Source organism: Pieris brassicae, chromosome 9, assembly GCF_905147105.1.
Source record: "Pieris brassicae chromosome 9, ilPieBrab1.1, whole genome shotgun sequence".
NCBI lineage: Eukaryota > Metazoa > Arthropoda > Insecta > Lepidoptera > Pieridae > Pieris > Pieris brassicae.
In genome coordinates this window covers 13,737,993-13,761,608 of record NC_059673.1, presented here as the reverse complement: position 1 = coordinate 13,761,608, position 23,616 = coordinate 13,737,993, and the positions used below count along the sequence as shown (strand labels likewise).

The 23,616-nt window shown below is 33.6% G+C and overlaps 1 long non-coding RNA gene across 1 annotated transcript; it reads left to right on the top strand.

Annotated features, from left to right (window-relative positions):
• Nucleotides 1-8,018: 8,018 nt before the first annotated feature.
• On the top strand, nt 8,019-10,295 carry LOC123714700. Its single transcript, XR_006754349.1, has 2 exons — nt 8,019-8,332; nt 8,703-10,295. It is a non-coding gene; the product is annotated as an uncharacterized LOC123714700 (long non-coding RNA).
• Nucleotides 10,296-23,616: the final 13,321 nt, after the last annotated feature.

The following is a 23,616-nucleotide window of genomic DNA, read 5'->3' as shown; positions in this document are numbered from 1 at the left end:
TTAACGATTTAGAGGGATTTTTGAATCACTAGAGAGATGTAATTTGATTTTAATAATTTTAAAATTAAAGTATTTATAACACAGCAATAATGCCTAATGTCAGAGTAGTTATGCACCTTTCGGAAAGAGGAAATAAATGAAATCATTTGAAGAATTTAACCATAGATGGGCGTTGGGCCTTTAACAATTAGTATCAATACAAAAACATGTGAAAATTATAAAAAAAATAGAATGGTAGTCATCGCCATCTAAAATATATTCAAAGGAATGGATCCTAAATCAACGCAACGTTCGATAAAGTTCCGGTCCATAAGTCAGAAAAGTTAGAAATTAAATGGTATTAGCTTAGTCTAATGACTACCGAGGGAGCTCTCCATCTAGCTTTACCTCGAGTACACCAACCCTTTCTCTGCACGCCCTTCTTTGAGAACCTTCTTGAATGCAAATAAGCATTTGGAATGCCTTTACAACAGTGAAGCGCTCTTTATTGAAGCCTGTTCGAACACATATACGATTTTAGTTATATACATATCTACCACCATGTTTATTGTCTTTTGAAGGGTTTTATTTGTGTCTTCGCATAAGTAGATAAATAATGCAGTGCTTTATGATGGTAATTAAATGGTAGTCCTTTTCACCATAACATAAATATCGCGGATTAAGTTCAGAATTGTGCCGAGTGGACCAAACAAGAAACGACAAGACATCATTTGTACGCTTCCAATAACAACTATTTAATGTTTTTCTTTATATTCTTTAAATGTCAATTTACTTAATAATTAGACTTTGTAGACGTTTGGCAATGGCTAGTACTAATAAGATTAAGAAAATAACGCCCTGGTGCAGTATAATTAGTATCGCTACCTCGCGGCGTCTCATTTATCCTTCCCCGTCGGGAGATGGGTCAGCTAGCAGTAAATCTACGAACCTGAGCATTGTCTTTGTAAACTCGAAAATCTAATTACATTTACAGCTCTGCTTAAGTTCACCTTTCCTCTGGAATTTGCATTTTTACGAATTCGCTTAATGAGCCCGTTTTGCTTTGTATAAGAACGATTTAATGTGGTCTACAGTAAAGTATTTTTTTTTAATTGTGTTCTTTTACAATAATGTTTTTGAGTTAAAACAAAGTTTGGAAGAATGATTAATGAACCAGATACAGAAATATGCTTGCACATCTCTGTGGAAATTGCATTTTGACAAGTTAGAACAAAAGTGGTAGGAAACTTACCAAATACTTGAATTATTCTCAAGCTTATAGAGACATCGTCAGTACTAAAGACGGTACATATTGCCATCCCTATTAAAAGGCCCTCTATGTCTATATTAGAGATCCTTAAATAAATAATTCAGCTATACTATATACATATTTGAGTAGTTTCATTATGATACAGCCTCGTGCTTATAGGAAACGTCAGTTATAACGCGCAAACATCTTTCAAATAGATGAAGACATTTTATTTAAAATTTAATTAGTCTCGCTAAATTTAAGAGATGCTTTGAAAACTACGAACAAAAGTTTAAATGAAAACAAAACTTGCATAAGTTTTATAAAAATACATTTTGCTGGTTAAAGCAAAGTTTTGAGTTATCTTAAAATACTAAGATAAAGCACACAAGAAAGTTTGTGTTGAAATATAATATTAAAGACGACCCGTTTTCCCGTATTTTGATTATACGTTAAATAGGCATAATTAAAGTTCTCACAGTAAGGTTGAAATTAAGAACTTAAAACTTCTAGCAAGTAGCCTTACAATTTTTAAATAAGTGTATAATATGCTTATTTAACACAATTAGAGTTTTTTATCGTTAATAGATTCGTATAACCAAAAGGGCTTCAAGATATTACGAGTACTTGGACAAGGAACTTCTAGTAAAAAAACAATTTTTTTACGAAAGAGGTACTATTTAAATAACAACTGTCTTCAGTTGTTATTCGACCAATCAACCTAACTAACTAATAGTATATTAAATATGTAGATGCCCTAAATTAATTATTTTAGAAAATACCCAAGTCTAAAAAATTCCAACATCAAGACAAAGTCGCAAAAAAATCTCCAATCGCCGTGGGAGGCTTCACCGAGTCCAATTTAATTACTAAAAAAATATGATTTGGAAAAACGTAAATTCTATTTTACATAAATAAGATGTGTTATTATGTTGTCTTAAAATACTTATTATGTAATTTGAAATATTATCTATAGCTTTGTAGCTGAGAAGGTGACGTGACGAAATTTCCGTGACATGACATTTCATAGATACTAAATTCACTATGTCAAGGAATTTAATATGATGTATTAACATTCTAATGAGCATATGCTTTTTAGAGGATTAAAGTATACTTACTCCTATCTATATAACGACGTCGAATAAAGAAATATAATAAAATCATCCACAAGTAAACTCTGTAATAATATTAATTCAAGTTTATATCACCAAGGAGATTTGACTACTTGCTATCCGTGGGTGCAATTGCTACTATACTCTGTCCCAACTGGAAAAGTGAGAAATTTTTACCGAACGATCTCAAAACGATCAGCCCTATGGATATTGGGAGAACTAAATCAAATTTGGTCACCTAAACGTCGCCATCGGTATCTCTATGTGGAAGTTACAGAGAAAGAGTCCTGTATTATGTAAATCTTATTACGAAAAAAACATTCATGATTAAGACAAATTTAACAACCCATATGTTTCTTATTATAAAATTTAGAAAATAGTAACTCTCTTAAAACAGTTTTCTATTAGTAACTTATGTAAAAAAGAAAAGTGAATCGCGCATAAAAATTAAAGCAAACCATATATTAGGGCCTTACATATGAAATTGGCGTTTTGTCGTACTGGCCACTTTGACCTCAAATACCTCCTCTTTGGTTAGGAATTTCAAATTCAATTTGTACAGCTATTTACTCATGTATTTTTGCTTCGATGACCATCATTCATTTGTTTTTTTCTTTTGTTTTTTTCTGTTTGCGTCACTCATTTTACAAAATGGAAAACTTAAAGTATCGCATTATTTACGAGTACGAGCTCCGCCGTGGCACTAGTGCTGCGGAAACGAATCGAAGGGTGAATGATGTGGATGGCGGTCATGTTGCAAAAGAAAACACAGTTCGTTTTTGGTTACAACGTTTTCGTTCTGGAAATTTCGACCTGCAGAACAAGCCCCGTGGACGACCTGAGACCCAAGTTGATAATGAAGTATTGAAGGCTATTGTGAAAGCGGATCCATCGCAAACCACGTCCGAGTTAGCTGCAGGCTGCGGTGTTAGTGATAAAACTGTTTTAATTCACTTAAAGCAAATTGGGAAGATTAAAAAGCTTGAAAGGTACCTCACGAATTGACTGAAGCAAACCGGCAAACGCACGTCGACTGCTGCGTTACATTACTGAACCGGCACAATAATGAAGGTATTTTAAACCGAATCATTACCTGTGATGAAAAATGGATTCTTTACGATAATTGGAAGCGCTCAGCGCAATGGTTGGATCCTGGCCAGCCAGCCAAATCCTGCCCCAAGCGAAAATTAACCCCAATAAAGTTACTTGTAAGCGTTTGGTGGACTAGTGCCGGTATTGTTCATTGCAGTTTTCTCAAATCTGGCCAGACTATTACGGCTAATGTCTATTGTCAGCAATTGCAAACCATGATGGAAAAGCTAGCGGCTAAACAACCTAGGCTGGTCAATCGCTCCACGCCACTGCTACTTTACGACAACGCTAGACTACACACTGCACAACAGACGGCTACCAAATTAGACGAGCTTCAATTGGAATGTCTAAGACATCCTGCGTACTCCCCGGACCTTGCTCCAACAGATTACCATTTTTTTTTCGAAATTTGGACAACTTCTTGCAAGGGAAAAAATTTAACTCTGATGGGGCAGTCCAAATCGCCTTCACAGATTTTATTGATTCCCGTCCGACTGGTTTTTTTAGTAAAGGGATCAATGAAATGGAACTAACTACCTATGAGATGGCAAAATTGCATAGAAAACAATGGTTCATGCTTTGATTAATGAAATATATTATATTTAAAAATATTCGACTTTTTGTTCCTCCCATACAAAACGATTTCATATGTAAGGACCTAATATTAGTGCAATGTCATTAAACATTTAGGCCTCTTTGAATTTGCATTTATTTTTGTTTAAATATGTTTAGGATACGTTTACGAATTACGCCGCTACTCGCTTATAGATTCATACTCAACATTTATTAATTTAGTTTAACCTTTCCACGGATCTATTGAAAGCCTCACCTAGTTTTAACATTTTGAAACCGGCATATAAACATTCCTATTAATATTTCACACGTTGATTTCTCACATATTTCAACACTAAGCGTGAATTTCGCGTACTTTGAGAAGATATTTTGCCTCTTCAACAACTTCAACAATTTGTATAAAAGAAAGTACAATTGTTTCCCTTACCTCCACCCTACTACGTTCTTGATAGAGGTTTAGGGTATAATTCATTAGAACTTCGTAGGGATTTAGCTGTGATCAAATTTGGTTTAAGCGTAATTAACAACGAAACGGAAAGCGCATACTTGCTGGGAGAGATCATGAGACTGTACGTTCCGGACAATTATTACCGCTGCCGGAAACATAACCTGTGTGCTGTGCGTTCGGCTCGCACTGTCCAGCGTCGACAAGCTCCCATTCCACGGTTACTCTCGCTTATTAATGGGTTTCTCGATTCTTCACCGAAGAGTGAAGCGTATGGGGGTAATATACTTGGAAAAGATGATAGGATAGCTGGAGGTTTACTGTCAATTTTGTAAATCAATTTATTATATTTTATTTTTAGTTAGAATTTGGCCCTGCATGGCCTGTATAAATAAATAAATATTTCTATATTTATATTTATATAGCTCGCTGACATACATATACGTCGAAACTTAAAAATAAAGAAAAATAAAAATCATGTTTTATTTTACATTAGAACATAAGGTGTCCATGTTAACTTATATTAGGATATACGTGACAAACCACAATCATTTATTAATAACGATTTTCAAACAGTTTACAATTTTACCTTTTGTTTTGTAAATATTTTACAGGTTGACCAAAGCCAGCGGTTATTACACTTGAATAAGCCGTAATATTTTCGTTAATATGCATACATAATGCTCTTTATCTTTTGGAAATATTCCAACTAACGACGCATATAAATGAAGTTTGTTTAAAAATACAAATTAAGCTAGGGTTAATTGAGTTGGTATTTACAATATCAGAGAGCCAAAATATAGTTATTTTACGTGTATTATTAAAATCAGTGTATAAATAAAAGATAATAAAACTTTTCTTTTAACTATAAAGCTCATTCTGAGTTTTGTGAAATCTTTATATATATAAAATTCTCGTGTCACAATGATTGTTCCCATACTCTTCCGAAACGGCTCGACCGAGGCTTATGAATTTTATTATGCATGTTCAGTAAGTCTGAGAATCGGCTACTATCTATCTTTCAAACCAGCCTATGTGATAAGGGGTGTCCACCCCAAAAAAAATATTTATATATTTTTTTTATGTTTCCTAGAAAATATATACATGGGAAAACGACGTTTGCCGGGTCAGCTAGTGATAGTATAAAATACATTGTCATCACCTTTTATTTGTTTTTTGTGGTTCAGTTTAGTTCGATCAAGATATATTAATTTAGTATGGAAATATAATATATTTTTATAGGATAGGGCCGAGCCTATGTGAGGGCCAAAAGGGGCAATCATCGCACCCAATGTGGTGGGCCGGCTCCTGAGGCAGGAGTATGTACTTTTTTTAAACTGTTGGAGTTTGTTCCTCCCAGGGAAGACCCCTACCTGGAGTTGATTCCATGATGGAAGACTTCCAGCCATCAAGGTAATTCGGATAAAGTTTTGAAGTTTGATTGAAGTAGGATTATTAAGAAGTTCAAATGTATGTATTTTATATCAATATATTATTAATAATCTTGTTCTCTTTGAGAAAGTACCTATTAACCTGTCTAGACGGCCTTTGTACGATATTAATTATCATAATTAAGGTGCTATTGAAGACTTTGAAGCATCCTATATTTGAACCGATCTCAAAGGTTAAAAATGTACTGAGGTTTCGCGTAAATGTTCATTATGACACGTATAATCAGCACTCAAAATTAGCGGCTGTTGTCCATGCACATTTTTGCATGCTTTTTACATTTAAAATTTTACACATAAATAAAATAAGATAATAATATAATATTGGCAGCACACTCTGTCGCGGAGGTAGTCGTGCAAGGTATGAAAATTTTTATTCCATTATCTGCGGTGCCGATCGGTGGCAAGTTGCTTTTAACGTTCTTGCAATACGGCCTTGCGTTGTAATCGAGAATGGTTTGAAGTCTCGGAAAAACACGAACACAGCGACAACGTGTCATTCTAACATAGACCCGCTTGACAAAGCATTTAACTTAGCGTCCAATACCTTCAAACGAAAAATCTCTTGGGCAAATTCCAAGAGCATTTCGGTAAGCCCTCCATTCCACCGCTGCACAGGGAGGATGACTCGCTGGCCCACCTCGCGAAGGAGAAAGCCCATTTTTTGGGCTGCCTCTTTGCGTTGAACCGGACTTAGGATGACCAAGGGCAGGCACCACTGACATTATTGCGGTGTGATACTCGATGCCTGAATTTATATAAACCTTCCAAGTGGCACTGTGGAAGGAGCTGGTACTAGACAGCTCCGACCCAGACGTGAGAAGAGTACTCCATGTGAGGCCAAATTTGCTCTTTATACAGCAATGACCTGGAGTGAAGTACCGTCTTTGCTTGTCGAGTACATCAAGCTTTCGCTTAGTTCGGTATGTCAACGCCCATTATCCCGATGCTGGCTAACGTTACACGATCCCTGAGCTATATTTATTCCCAAAATTTAAAAAGTCCAGCCGGTGGGAGTCGTGACAGGCTTTGGTATAAATCATATTATAACATTACTATCTATTTGTAAATAAACTTTATATTCAATTCACGATTCAAATGACTCAATAAATTAGAAATTAAGTATTCCAATCGCCTTAATATGATTTACGCTTAAACTTGCATTTAATACTAAAGTCCTCTGAATTGCTTTTCGATATGGCTCAACACATTATAGCGATTTAGCAGTATTTACATTGTAATACTAAAAGTAAAGAGTTATAATATTGAACGCGCTGATTTTAGTAACTACATTGAATTAAAAATATTATATCGAAGAATTGATTTATATATAACTTAAATCTATCAGCTATCTAAAATCTAATTCAGTGTAAAATAGTCCACGTAAAACGGATACAGTTCTCACATGAAATAAACAGAAAGTTTATGCAAATTGGGCTCCTTTGTATTTGCTGGATTAAAATATTGCGGGAATTAGTTGTGTGTCAGATATCCACTTGATTTTGTTGTACGGCTTATCTGTGGTGGTTTGTTGTTGTATATAATTGGATAGTTTTTCTTTTAACATTGGTAACATTTATGGACAAAAAGCTGTATATTTTAAAGATGATATAACAATTATGATTAATATTGGTCAGCTTATATATAAAAGAATACTAAGCATTTGCATGAGGACAATAAATCCTATTTTATACCAAAACTAAGAACAATATTTCTTTGGCAGTCAAACCCGCAGTGCAACTTCTATCCCGTATATTTTAATCTCTCAGACGTCAGTTCATTGTTTAATTATTTCTTACATATTTAAAAACTCATGCTTTTAGTATAATTGACTTCAAACGTATTCTTATATAAAAAACAAAATATGCGTGGATAGTGTCTGTAACCTCTTGAACTATAATCCTTATTATTTAGTTTATTTACGAAAATCATAGATAATTATACACCTCAACCTTCCACAATCACCCTATATTATTGTAAAAACGTTTCCGTTACTTTAAATTATTACGCAAATAGAAGGTTCTTCAGTTTATAACCAGGTATAAGTTTATCAATATAAAAAGTTAAGCTCATAGTAGCTTATCAGTTTCTTAATATAGATACAAATAGTCTGACATATACCTACTTTATCGTCAGTCATACATTTGAGCAAGATGAATAACGTTGTGTTTGTTATTTTACTCGCGATATTTAGTGCTCATGTGCAATCTAAAACATATACAAATGACCAAACAATTGGTTTTAATTTCGAATCGTCACAAGAAGAGGAAACTGAACGTTTAAGTCGTTCAAGAAGAGACGATGATTATTCTGATGAGGGAGGCTTTGTGGCAGCCCCTGGACATCCAGGAGATGACGATTTTATAGCTAATATACGGGATTGTGCGAATGGGAGTACTCGAGCTCCGTGGGGAAAGTGTATTTCGTGTAGAGAGTGAGTCTTTTTCTATGTGTTTTTTAAATAATTTATTATTTAATAAAAAATAAGATATTTTTGTTAGAATGCTTGAGTAGGCTAGAGTTTGTTTGTAAGATGCTACTAGGTTAAATATTCATAAATAAAAGTAATTATAAATGTAGTTGTCGAGATAAATATAGAACCCGGATGTTCAAGAAGAAATGAATTTTAATTGTAGAATGTTATCAACTTATTGATTATTTTTTGTTCTTTAACCAATCTTCTTTTAATCAAAAATTAAAATATTTAGTTTTGCTATTAAGCTTTATAAATTGTGTTGTTTTATACAATATAATATATGTTAGCCATCAAAATTTGAATTCTTATTGAAACACTTTTATTTCAGATATCAAAAAAAATTCAGAAAAATTGGTATGGGCTGCTGAAAGATTTTTATCTTGAGTTTCTATTAATACATATGTACTAAGATAACCCGCCTTGATAAACTTAGACACGAGGTGATTAAAATATTATAATATGTTAAATGTCTTTTAGTTCTTAGTAAAATAATGTATTCGTTATTAAAATTATTTTACGTCGACAGTTCAACAAAATTTAAGTCTCTATAATTATTATGCATAATATCATTATGTAGCTACTAATGTGCTGTTCCCAGACAGTTGAGGAAACATATGTCTCCATACTAAGTCGGCTATAGTTACAAAACTGTTTCACACACACATTGAAATAACTAAGCACGCCATGGCATGGCGTGACGACGCCAGACTTCGTGGCCGTTCCCTACTCGCTGGACCGATCTAGTTAAGAACCTTAGAGGGATTACCATCACACAGGTAAAGAGGCTTGCCGACCAGGGGACATAGGAGGAAGTTGTTCGGTGCTACTAACTCGATCTTCAGAAATGAAGAGTGTTACCTCGCAAGATACATATATCATTTATACAAAATTGGGATTTTTATTTCTGTTAAAAGCGGCTTAAGTCGTAATTTTAAGAAAGATATTTTTATTTAAGATTCACCAAATATTGCACAACGTTGACCTTGTCAATTATAATTTATTTCCTACGCCAGTGTTAAGAGATATTTGACAAGGTAAAAAATGATATGCAACCTTCAATTCAAATCAAGCAGCTAACAAATATCTGACAACTTTTTATAACTCGAAGGTCACTTCACGTACTTCGATAAATATAATATACACCAAGTCCAGGCTTCTATCAAGGAAGTTATTAAAAAGGGCTCGTATTTCTTTAGACTAATGACGTCGAAGCGACAGCCTTTTGCCCCTTGCATTAAAAAATGGATTTCTTTCAACCCCCTTTTCACATTTGAAAAGGTCCTTTATTCAGAGGCTTGGCGCTCGACGGTATTCAAACGGTAAAAGAATTTTGTAAACGTTTATATTTGTAAATTTTGCTTCAATAACGATTTATACAGTTTTTAAGTGTGTGAAAACTTTTAAAATTTGGTTCAATATCCTTTAGATTACGCAAGTGGCATGCAGATGGTATAGAATACTTTTTAAATATAATTAAAAGGCCGGTAGCGGACTCGCGAGCTCTCTTCTATGGGCATTGGACATCTGGTGAGGCTACTGCCCGTTTGCTCTCAAGTCTATAAAAAAATCTTTGTAGTCTTTGTAGTAAAGTGCGTACCCCCTTCGTTTATTAAATGCAGAAAGCACTAAATAGATTGCGTTTGTGAGATATACTTGTGGAGGCTAAGACCTATACAAGATGATGATGGTGATTAACATTTCATGACACGAGAAATTGTAAACACAAATGTTTATATTTTAATCATTTGTACATAAAGTACGGTTTTTATAAAATCGTTCAAACGTTCGTAGTTTAAATATAATCAAAACAGTAATTATAATATGTACGAAGTATGGTCTAAAAATATCACTTTTTATTTAACTTCCGCGCTGAAACCCGAACTATGATTTTCATTCAATGAATTATATACATTTGTACATTGGTTTTCGTTTTATTTCCACACAATTTAATCTCTATTTTACCAAATACTACGCGAATACGCTTCGAGGGTAACAATAGCATTGAACAATTTAACGACGAACCAACTTTATTATATGCAATTTTCTTGTAAATATATCTATAATTTTTGCAATGCATTATTAATAATGTGAATTAAAACCTATTTCAAGATTATAGATTATAGTATTTATAGAGAGAAATTGACGTTTTGTGAGTTAAAATACAATAACACAGTTTCAGCCCTGTTCCAGACTATTTGAAGAGATGTGCAGAAGTAATAACAAAATCACGACTGTTGGTACCAGAAATTGTATCATCTGCAAGAAAAAACAAAAAATAAACTATTATGTTATGATTAATTTCTTTAAATCAACTAAAAATATGTTTTGTGTCTTAAAAGCAATCTACCTTATAACAGTGACTAGAGCGACTTCATTATGCCTATAAGTAATATAATGTTTGTTGATGACGGCAAATGTTATAATCAATATACCAATGTAAAATACGTACATATTTTAAGACAATATTAATTAATGTTAATAAAATCGCGCTATATATTGTATATAGCGCGATTAGTCATTATTAGTAACTATTTCTTTACTGAGACATCATTCAACATTACGATCTAGCCTTATTTCGGACTCATAAGGACATAACATAACTGTCCAGTAACACTACTTACAGTCACAATGAAGGAGACACTGTTCTTCTATTATTCTTTTCCACTTACCACTGTTTAGCACTTACCTAATTAACTAATCACTCACACTAATTCCCAAAATTTTTACTAGGCCGGTGGCTTAAAGAAGTTGAATAGCCTTGACACTCACTTGATGGTAAAGCCATTGGCTCTTATTTTTTTAAAACTGGCGACGTCCTCTACTAAGACTCGTATAAACACACAAAATGCGCAAATTGAAAACTACACCCATAGATTACGAAGTTACAATTCACTGCAACCGTACTACGAACTTTATAATTCAAATTGTTCTCAACAAAATAAATAGATCTAGTTTGAAACGTTTAACTATTAAAATAATCCATGAGTATTTCGAAACACAATTTGTTCTAAACCACGTCATACAGCTTAGCCCAAATTAAAACTGCAACCGTGAGCGAGCGGTTGACCGAGAAACTTCGACTGCATTACTTGCCTGTAGGGATACTGTGTAAACTCATACCCAGTGAATTGCTGCTTAAAGTATAATTTCACAATTCTTAATTTACACTATCTTATACTACCACCTCCCATCACATCCATCCCTTCCCTAAGATTATCATTCTGATGTGTACAAAAGTCATGTCCATGTAAACCTTTATCTTTAGTTTAGTAATAAGTCTTAGCTTTTTGTTTTTCTTTATAATATAGTTTTTGGTTTCTATTACTGTTAAGTTACTATTTCATTAAACAATTGCAAGAGCGGAGGACCCTGATGTACAGGTCTCCCTAGACTTAGCTCAGGGGCTCCAATACCGGCTAACACAATGTAATTTGTTATTGAATAAAGACATGTTGTATGTTTGAGTAACTAAAGAATATTGATGGTACAGTGTCAGTAATTAATTAATCAATGGCGCTACAACCTTCTTAGGTCTGAGCCTCAGATTTCTGTATCTGTTTCAAGATCATTTGTTAATCTAATAGGCAAGTAGGTGATCAGCCTTCTGTGCCTGACACCCGCCGTCGACTTTTTGGGTCTAAGGCAAGTCGGTTTCCTCACGATATTTACTTCACCGTTCGAGTGAATGTTTAATGCGCCCACAGAAAGAAAGTCCATTGGTGCACAGCCGGGGATCGAACCTACGACCTCGGGGATGGGAGTCGCACGCTGAAGCCACTAGGCCAACACAGTGTCAGTAATAGTCTTATATATAAATAATTATGACATCTTATGGTGACGTTTAAATTCAATGTTTCATCTGTATGGCTGGGAATTTCGTGCTTGAAAATGTAATATTGATATCAGCTTAGAGTTGGAATGTTATGGGTAGGCCTGCTAAGCTTTGACAGTTATTTTCAATGGTAATCTATTCATTGGTTTGTTCATTTATTGCTTAGTCAGCTTGCACTGACGCTGACCACATAAAATTTTAACAGCTACATGACATATATAAGGTATATAATTTTAATATACTCGCTACTATTACTACAACTATAAAATCTATCTGTACTATCAAATGTATCTAATACGATGAAAGATTAAGCATATATAGTTTGTGATGCATGTAAAATCTCTAGTATAAACTCAATAGATACTAATTAATTATTAATAATTTAATAAATGTGCGTGCGTACAAAGTTCACATGTCAGAAGTGAAACTTTTTTAATAAACTATTTTGTAAGTCTTGTTCATATTTATACAAATCTAAAACTTTCGAGTTCCGAGACTTAGAGGGAGGAAAAAACGAAAGTATGTTAGGAATTCGATGAATTTAATTGTCATTAAAATATTAAATGTATCGAAACAAATTATATTTTTTTTTAAATTTCTTTCTTCGATATTTACATTATTCGTCGCGATTTATATTGGTATTGTTGTAACCAAAGCCATATTATAAGTAAAATATGAAATATAAGTTCTTGTTTCAACAGTATCTAAATATCCTGTAAAAATTGCATCTATTATATTTGCTTCATGCCACGTTCGCCCTTTATCAATCACTCTCTCCCTTTTCTGCGACAAAAACGCTGCACATCTTCGTGACGCTAATATTATTATTATTGTGTTTCATCCGTAATTTTTTTTACCCTCATGCGCCTAAAGAAGTCTTCATTTCAATAATCATCCAGGGACCACCTTCAACGCCTTTTGGTGCATGCCATGATTCGAATGCACAAACTTAAGGTTGAGAGACACACGCTACCAACCCACTAGGGCTACTGCCCTCAAACTATACAGTATATATGATTTAAAAACTTTATTGCCAATTCGTGAAATATCATTATCATCAAATTTTATCTAAGCGATTTGAATAGAATGCCTAAACAATTACTAACAATAAATATTCTAAAAGCCTTACTCCGTACGTTGGCTAGCAAGTTGGGTCATAAAAACCGCCTGACTGCGCCATTCGGTCTGTTACGACGATATAACATACTTATTGTATCGGTGTCCAGTTCAACGACTCAGCTCTTAACTACAATGGAAACATTTATTTCTCTCAAGAACTTGTGAACACAGTATTTCTTTAATTCTTAGTTTAGTGACAGCATCGTACAACAGAACAACATCGTGACTAGTCGGTTTGTCGGGAAGACAAATGATTACTTTTAATAATTTAACAGCTTTTTAAATATAATCTGTTTGATATTTACATTACCACGCATCCATTAAGTAGTAAACACGCGTCTTACGTAAAAATATTAATGAAAAAGTGGGTTTATATAATTTGAATTAAGGGTGTTTAATACAACTTTTCATAAGACTTGTGTTATTTTATGTAACAGGAAGCAAACGGGCAGGAAACTCACCTGGTGTTATTCAGAAGAATTGGTACGCTCTTTTTTGAAGGACTCGATCGGTTTTGGACCGGTTTCGTACCTTGAATTGGTTCAAAAATACTTCAGTAGGCAACTGGTTCCACATAGTGGTACGGTAAAAACGACCTTAAGAAATGCTCAGTTGTGAAACGACGGGTATTTTGTATTCTGCCTTGACGTTTGATGATAAAACCCAGCTGTAGGTGTTTGCCCGAACAACTCCTATGAACACTCTCCATGGTAAATGGAGAACCCACATCTCTACGCTGCGCCAAGGTATCAAGAAAGTGACTGGTTATCGACGATTCGAATCGCTCTTAATTGAAAAAAGTCCAGCGTAAGGAGCTCCCGCCTAGAGGTAAAACTCCCGCCCAGAGGTAAAGCTCCCGCCGACAGTTCTCCAAGTGGGGGCGAAATAAGATAAAGTTTAAAAAAAGGCTTTTATTACCATAGACATGAATACAAATAATACAATTATTTCATTTTACCTTATTAATACTAAGATTATTACAGAATTTCATGAATTGTAATAGAATTATTACTATCATTGTTATCGTTATTATATATTTTTGGTATCGAATTCGAATCAACCGTGGTAAAATGTGATGCGTAACTGAAAAATGTGACGGGATTGTTTTTTACAACGCCGATAAAGAAGTTTCACTTCAATAATTAAAAAAAGTGAGAAAATAAAAAGGTAGGAAACAATATATAAAAAATGGTATGGGTATTTAGCGTGTATCAGAAATCGTGTATCCACGACGGTAAACCACCATAATTTTCTTAAGGTTCGTAATAAGTGTCTTGAAACTTATTTAAAGGCAGTTAATATTGAAGGCAAGGGTTTGCAAACGGTGAGGCTGGATTAAGTGGAGCCGTTAGAGCCTGGGAGGGCTAGGGGACGCGGCGAGGTGAATAATTGCCGCAATCACTGCCAAGCCAACTAAGCAATGATCAGGGAGCGAAAACAAATACCTCTATCGAATTTTATTTATACACTTAATTAAATTCGACTGTGGTTAAATGTTGTTAGTAAATGATTGTACGCGACGGATTGATGCTCTACTTAAACATAATATCCTTTAAGAATATGATAGTAAAAAATATATTTTACTATGATTAAAAAACACATTGAATACTGATCATCAATCTGATGTATTTTCTTAATCAACACACTAAGGAGGCTACATATTATTCACAATGTACTTGTAAATGATGTGAATGAATGAATGTAAATGATAGTGAAAAATATATTAACACTGTGATTAAAAAAACACATTGAATACTGATCATCAATTTGAAGTATTTTCTTAATAAACTTTCTAAGGAGGCTTCATATTATTCTCAACGTCCTTGTAAATGATTGTAGACGACGGATTGATGTTTCTTAAACATAATATATTTTAAGAAAATTATAGTGAAAATTATATTTTCACTGTGATTAAAAAAACCCAGTGAATACTGATCATTAATTTGAAGTATTTTATTAATCAACATCCTAAGGAGGCTGCATATTGTACTCAATGTACTTGTAGAAAATCTGATTGATTCACCAAAAATCCACCACACCACACAAAAATATAATTTAACTGCTGTTTGAGTATTATTTATTTATGTATTACAATGGTCATAGATACTTTTAGGCCGTTGAATAAAAAAAATATTACTCTCTTTTTTGATAGCTGAAATTTATATATCAGTACATACAATTTATAGAAATGCAAAACTAGCAGACAGCAAATATGAGATTTCTGCTGTAAAATCTTAAGGTGATATTTTAGGGCTGGCGCATTCCCAAAGTGCTACGAAGATAGCATGAACATGTAAGTAATTTTAAGATTCATGTTAGAGCCCGCATACTCCATAAATAGGTGAAACTTCAGAAGTATATGTATGGGCGCACTGGAGTGATTTTTAAACTTTCCAATCCTTATGAAACCGTCGAGAAACTTCATCTGCCTTTAAGTTAGACTGGAAATATTGTATTAAATAAATTGTCAGCCTTTCCGGCCTTTTCAAAGATATTTAATAATATGTTTTTGGGCTTACACTAAATACCTTGAGCAGTGTGGTTGTCTACGAAAATTCCTTTAGCATTTTGGTTACATTAAAGCAACCTCATAACAAGTTATTATATCTTTTAGATATACTATTTTTAACACTTTAATGAATTCATAGTCACACAAAAAATAATGATATAACTAGGTTATCAATCTAAAGCAGAGTGCAAGGGAAGACCTTACGTTATCAAGTTATCTCATCCAGGATATCCTACTCTAATTACAGACACGTAAGGAATAGGACGAATCTTTACACACACAAAAGTCCCTGTTAAAAGCTCTTTTCAAATAATTCATAGCCCCATTAAGCTGCACTTTAAAAAACGAATGCTACAAACAGAAACGGACGAAAAACCCGCAAATCCGATTACTACATACAGTCCCAACGCTAGGTCAGCAAGTTTACCACAAAACTTCCGATCTCGATTTCTATAAGATTATTTTACCAGAAAATTCCAAGCAATGTACATATTGAGATAATGAAATTGAAATTAACTGATAGGCTTGTAGATATGGGTAACCATTTTTGTTGCAAGCTTTCTACTACAAAAAAATAGTGCATTTAATAGAGAGATATATATATAAAGTTACATAATTGTATTAGATACATATCAAAAATATTATCAATGAGAATGATGACTTGTCATTGCCCGATAGTCAACCTTAAAAGACAACTATGAAAAACGTATGATAACCGCCAAAATGGAGAAAAGGAGACCAAGGGGACGTAGATGGACCCACCAGGTATCACAAAACCTTATGTTATGATATGATATGATCGTTAGAGATGAAAGCAGTGTAGGAGCATCACGCCGCTCAGCAGTGTAGCCTCGGAGGAGGAGGTTACAGTTTATCAAAATAAATAACTTTAGAATAAATGGCCTTATTTTCATCAATCTGTAGAATGAATTTATTAATAAAACATATTGCCTTTTTTAATTGTTACTGGTACGACTTGACTGTTAAGTCCACAACCATACAGCTATGAACCATTTTAAGATTATATTATTTTAGTGTGCCTTCAAAAGTAGTTATCTATAAAGCGTTTCGCTTGTTGTACAACTACAATTTGACCAGTGCGTCATTAAAACAAAGCGCTTGGTATTCACGTTAATGCGCGAAGCGAACGCAATTAAAATTGAACGAACAAATCTTACGTTTTGCACAAAACTTCGCTGTAGAGCTTTTAACTTAATATAATACGTGAACCGCCTTGTTCATACTTCAATAAAGATTTAGATATGATAATTGGGTTTACAAGCATCAAGTTTGAAGCAACAATAGGATGCATCTTACACAATGCAGACTTTGAATACCGAATAAACAAGACTCGGGAATAAAATATAAATGAACTGGAATAAACTAGCATTGCAGTATTGATTGAGGTTGGAGAAGCCGCAATATGGGAGATTTGTAGAGAATAACGGTTGAGCTCGAGTGCCCATTACGGATATCATGAGGTGGATACCTACGTCTCACTCGCGTTACAGCCTAGGGTGGCCGTTACACCGAATCAATTATTTACCTTACTATTAAATCACTGGTGTCCCAAAGGATATTTGGTAGATTATGGTGATAACTGATTCAAAACAGGGACTCCACGGTGTCATATATGTCATACACTTAATGTGTCTTGTGTTCAAATTATATGTCAATTATCTATCAACAGTATTTTTGATTATATAATAGATCTCTTAAGTAGTTGACTGTTTTGTTTTGTTTTTATTTCCTTATTTAAAGCGCTAAATTTGTTTGCTTAGTACAAAAGTACATCTTTTTGATACTACTCAGTATGACTTTGCTGTGGAATGAAAGCCTATCACAGGTTCTTACCTAGTTTGGAAACCAGTCTCCCAATACCTTCTTAACTGTAATATTTTTATTTGTTGCAAATGTTACAAGAGAGAAAATACAGAAATTATTATATAATAAAAACAATAATAAAGCCTTTTATTTCTCTAAAATGTTACGATTAAATATTTATAATACAAATTCTTAATTCATACTGGCTTAAAAATATATTTTTCTAACATATACGCTTGATTTATTGATTATTTCGTCAAGCTTCCGGGCTTATGTACATTATGCAGTAGCTAATATACTAGGAGGATAAGCTAATAAAATAACTATGTTAGTGGTGTGACAGACGGAATATAAGAACGTGTTGTCTCACATTTATATGATAGAAATGAATGTTAAGTGAAATGCGATGCAATACCGAGGACATTTATTTTCAATATTACGTTAACAATATGAGCAATCGGTTTGAATATTAATAATAAAATTCCGCGCAACATTTTACTAGACAATAGGCGTTATTATAGAAGAAACTAATTAAAAAGACTATTTTATTGTCTGTGGGTCACAAAAATAAAAGAGTTTTAGAGTTAAAATGGGCAGTGTTAGCCTAGCTTCAGCGTGCGACTCTCATCCCTCACGTCGTAGGTTCGATCCCCGGCTGTGCACTTATAGACTTTCTTTCTATGTACGCATATAACATTCGCTCGAACGGTGAAGAAAAACATCTGAGGAAACCGCCTTAGACCCAAAAAGTCGACGGCGTGTGTCAAACAAAGAAGGCTGCTCGACTACTTGCCTATTAGATTGATAAATGATCATGAAATAGATACACAAATCTAAAACCCAACCCTAAAAAGGTTGTAGTGCCACTGATATATTTTTATGTTTGAACGTGAAAACCAAATATTTTTGAATTCGATATTTTTATCTTGCTTATTATTCGTTGATCTGGACTGCTATAACGATATGCACGACTTGATCTATATTCGAAATAATTGTTTCGTTGCTTAGACAGCCAAGGTTTTCAAAGTTAATCTGGATATTAAGATTATAAGTGCAGGGAGAAAAGTATTTTTAAGCACTTGCAAACTGAAAGCAGCGGGTATCAGGTTAGATTAGAGTAATGTTTTTAGATGCTTAAAGTTATTGACCTAATAATATCCAACTAAATATGTTTGTTGACTAACAATTACTAGACTTATTGCTGTATTACGAGACTTCTGAATATATTAATTAATTTTTTTAGGTCTGGGCCTCAGATTTCTGTATCTGTTTCATGATCATTGTTTTAAAATCGAATATGCAAGTAAGTGATCAGCCTTTTGTACCTGCCGCACGCCGTCGACTTTTTGGGGCTAAGGCAAGCCAGTTTCCTAACGAAGTTTTTCCTTCACCGTTCGAGCTAATGTTAAATGCGCACATAGAAAGAATATCCACACACAGCACAGCCGGGGATCGAACCCACGACCTCAGGGATGAGAGTCGCACGCTGACGCCACTAGGCCAACACTGCTCACTCACACTCTGAAACTATTAACTGTGTTAAAATTACACTTTAACAACTTACATATAATTTATTAGTGCGGGGAATTGACAAATGTTTGTAAAATGTAAGCAGGTGAACACACGGGAATCGCTATTTCGCGCACGTTCGACATCCGATAAAAGTTTCCGCCACAATCACCTAAGAGCTCAGCTGTCAGGATATAACCATATATCGGTTTTGTTTCTGCGTCCCCTAACACCCGGTAAGTGTTTTGAAAGAATTATAAATATCACGTTTTCGACGTCCCATTGGGCCATGAGATGTACATAATACGTCTGTTTATTTTTGAATAGGACACGAGCCGGCCGGAGCTAGGCCGGAGTCTCGTAGCTACCGTTGGTTATAGCCGTTCACTATGGTATAGATATTGTGTGTGTGTTGCCTTATTTATCTTCGAGATGATAATGCATTTCCTGTACCACATACCCAGGGGGTGATACTCGACTTCATCTTGACAAAGCAAGCTCGGTAAGCTATACCCACTAAATAACCTGGCATTTCCAAACCAACCCATTTTTCAGAGGCGTTAGAGTCGCTTTTGCATTAGCACAATTGTTTGTACCTTAATATTTCGAAAGATTAAGTGACCTATCCAAACCAACCATAAGGACAGAGGGCAAAATTGTATGGTTAATATATCCTCATTCATGAAGAGGAAAAAATTGTATGATTACAACAAATAAACTCAAAAATCTAAAATAAAATAATATAAGATACTGGTATCACTTAATCCACGTCATTAAATTTTAATCGGTTGATATCCCTACTCATCGGCGAAGGATACAGAGGGTGTAGGCCGAGAGAAAAAGCCGGCCTAAAATAGCAAATCATCATACAAAATTACTATGGCTACTTAATACTACTAAACTTGTTTTAAAACAAATATGTCAAATTAACTAGAAGTAGCCTGTCCAGCACTAGTCCCAGACCTTTTTACACAGCTTTTCTTTAATACATTTCTTAAATTTATTAAAATGGATTTAATACTACTAGACCGATATTAAAACTTTATTCACCAATGATATGCTACATTCCTGAGTGGTATAAAAGCCTACAACTCTTTTATTCTGGGCCTCAAATAATCCATTTCTGTGTGTTGTCAGAAAAATAATGATTAAGTTTGCCAAGTCATTAGATAAGGATTCCAAATTATCTCAGTGCAATGCATCCTAATGCGCTTCTAGCGATACATGAATCATACATTAATGCTCATTACAGTTATTCATAATGAAGAGATAAGGAACACTATAATCTATTATTGTTATTCTATGGAAAGATACCATAGCCTAAATGGGGTTCTATATACTAAGCCCCTTCATTATAGTGTAAACTATCACCGCTTTCAGTCGAATTGTGTTAACGCTATGATGGAAAGAGATAGTTAAGTATTTTAGTTAAACACTGACTTTGTTTTTTTATGATTAATTCTATGAAAATTTAGTAAAATTAAATCGAAATTTATACTACTATCAATTTATCAAGAATTTGTTATCGATCTTCTCTAATTCGATCTCATATATAGGGTCCAACCTATAGGTCCTACTCAACCGGTCTAACCGCCGATTTTGCTGAGGTTACCAGTGGCTAAGGTCCAGAAGTAATATATATCTATAGCAGAATAACTTAGTCCCATAATATAGGTGTCGTTAGGTTCTTGGGAGGTAGTTTAAAAAATATCAAGCGTAAATACTAGAGATTAAAAAACTTGTATAAAAAATACGAGTTTTAGTGACGTTTAATACATAATAAAAATGTTACGTAGGAATTATTCATTTATTTATTATATATAATTAATATAGTTTACCTAATTAAAACAATAATCTACTATAAGACGTTAACACCTACTGGGAATGATCAATGAAACAACATGTTTCAATCCATTGCTGTTTTTCAGCTAAGGTTCTTGGTAAGTCAAATCTCTTTCGTCCTTTAACATAAAGTATTGTAAAAAAATTAAAGTAAGCTTAATATAAGAATTAAAGTAAGCTTAATAAAATAAATAATATTTACACAATTATTTAAGTTGAATTCAAACTCAAATTCTAACACAAAAGAACTTTAATCATATAGGTACACAAATAAACTTATAAACGTCAACAGAAGATGTTAAATTAGTGGGCAAGAAGAACTGGCAAGAAACTCTCCGCCTCACTTATCAATCACTAGGTTTTTTTAATTCTATAAAGGTTAACCAAGTTCTTTATATAATCGCCAATACAATTAGTAAGCGTTATTTAGAAACTTGGTTTAAACATTGTAATTTCATTACTTTTTATATTAAAAACAGATATAGTAGCATTATATAGTGTCTCCAGCTCAACGTCGATAAACAAATTCCCAATTATCTAAAGCCAAAGAGGTTTCAAGTTTACATCTCCAAATAACAAGAAATTTCAAAATTTGTAAACACTGAACATTTATAATTTGCTATCTATTTTGTATTCAGCTCACGTTCACCCTCCGAGATAAGTTTCAACCACAATTACCTGACCGTTCAGCCGTCAGGAAATATATTGGCACCTGCAAACCTTTGGCTTCGATGCCTCTTGACAGCGCCTCCCATCGCGCCCATCTTCTATTTATGACCTATATTTTATAATTATTAGCTAAAATTGAGTCTAAACGAAATTAAGATTAATAGATGTTCTTTGCAATTAGTAGATCAAAGGATAATACGAATATTCTTTCTAATCTCATAATTTTTGATGAAAATAGTAAGAAATGCCGCAACAATTAACTGTTATTCTAAGAAAAACAAACTCCGTTTCTTTGACGAAACTTCGTGATTATTCCAGAAATACAATGAAATCAAAGGCCAACTTTTAAAAGGGCCCTAATGGACAAGGGGCCATCGATCAAATGACAAAGAAAGTTTTCTCAATACAAAACAATTGATGGGCCTGAAATTTCGTATTTTTCATTCATTTTAGTCACAATGTCATTTCTTTGAGTAAAGATTTTACGTAAATCATGTTTTGACAATGTTTAGAGCCAAGTTTGGCTCAAAACACAACCCTTTTATCTTTGACGTATCTAAAAAAATATTACACAACTTACTGGATTAAAAATAGTTTTGAGTCAAAAACCATTAAATAAACTTACTACGTACAGTCTGACTCGCCCACACCATTAACGCTCACAAATAGATTAACTTTTATTTAGATTTTAAATATATTTACAGAAACTAATAAATTGATATAAATGAAAATGAATCGCAAAAATGTGTTGCTAAGTCCAAACTCGAAGACGACTGGACCAATTCAAGTATTTTCTTTTAATTCCTTGAACTCTAAATCTTCCTCAATAACCTTATTATTCAGAGGAAAATTGCTAAAAAAAAATATTTCGGAAGAGCGACCATATGCTCGAGTATATTGTAGTATATAGATTTGAAAAAGGTAGGCTAAGTAAAAAAAATCGTATCAAGGTAAAACAACGTCTCAGGGGCAGCTAGTGAAATATAAAACAGTTTAGTTTATAATTTCTTTTAAGATTTCGCTTTGAATATATAACGATACCCCGCAATTAACTAAATGTAGCCATACAATTATTTTGCTCCCTATAAATATATTAATAGACAATTCTTAAAATATACTTACGCATACCGGCACGTTTAAATTTGATTATGTATAGATGGTATTAAAGATCAGGGCCAAAGTATAGAAAACTTTGCAAAGATTCGTGGAATTTTATTGAATGACGCACGCGATTTCTTGATCCATTTTAGCGCAGAATTTTCTTTGTTTGTTTCTTACAACCACTGCCGATCCTGGTTTTGTTTGCATACAATTTTATAATCAAATTGGCAGTGTTGGTTTGGGTAGAGGTAATCACTAAATTTAACGGGGAATGTTTTACGTAATACATTGTCTGGTTTGAGAACTAGAAGTAAATAATATTGAAAAAAAAATGGATTTTTCTAAGATTATATACACAGAAATAATTCAGTCGTGCAACAATTATTTGATGTCATAAAACATGTTTAGCAAAACTCAATATACTGAATTTTCCTTTGACCATTTCAAAGTCACAGGTAGTTCATCTTTAGGTTATCTGGTTACTTAGCTCAGAACAGTTATCCCTTGTCCTTTATATTTGAGGTGACAACATTTCTCTATGTAGATAACATTTATTATTCAATTTGCAGACGAAACAATTTCAGAAAGAAAATATATAATCTTTAAGCCTGCTAATATTCCAGGATCAGGATTCATCTCATAAGTCGGTATAATTAAGCAGTCCCCACAACGAGGCCAATTATGTTAGCATTCATAGAAGGTAAAGAAATTGAGCTGACACTAAGAGCGTGAAAGAATATTAGTAGAGGCTGAAGTGAGTTGTTTTGCGCCGCAATATTCCGTGCGATTTTCTCGAATACCTCGAGTGGCTTTCATTCGATGGCAATCTCTATGCTA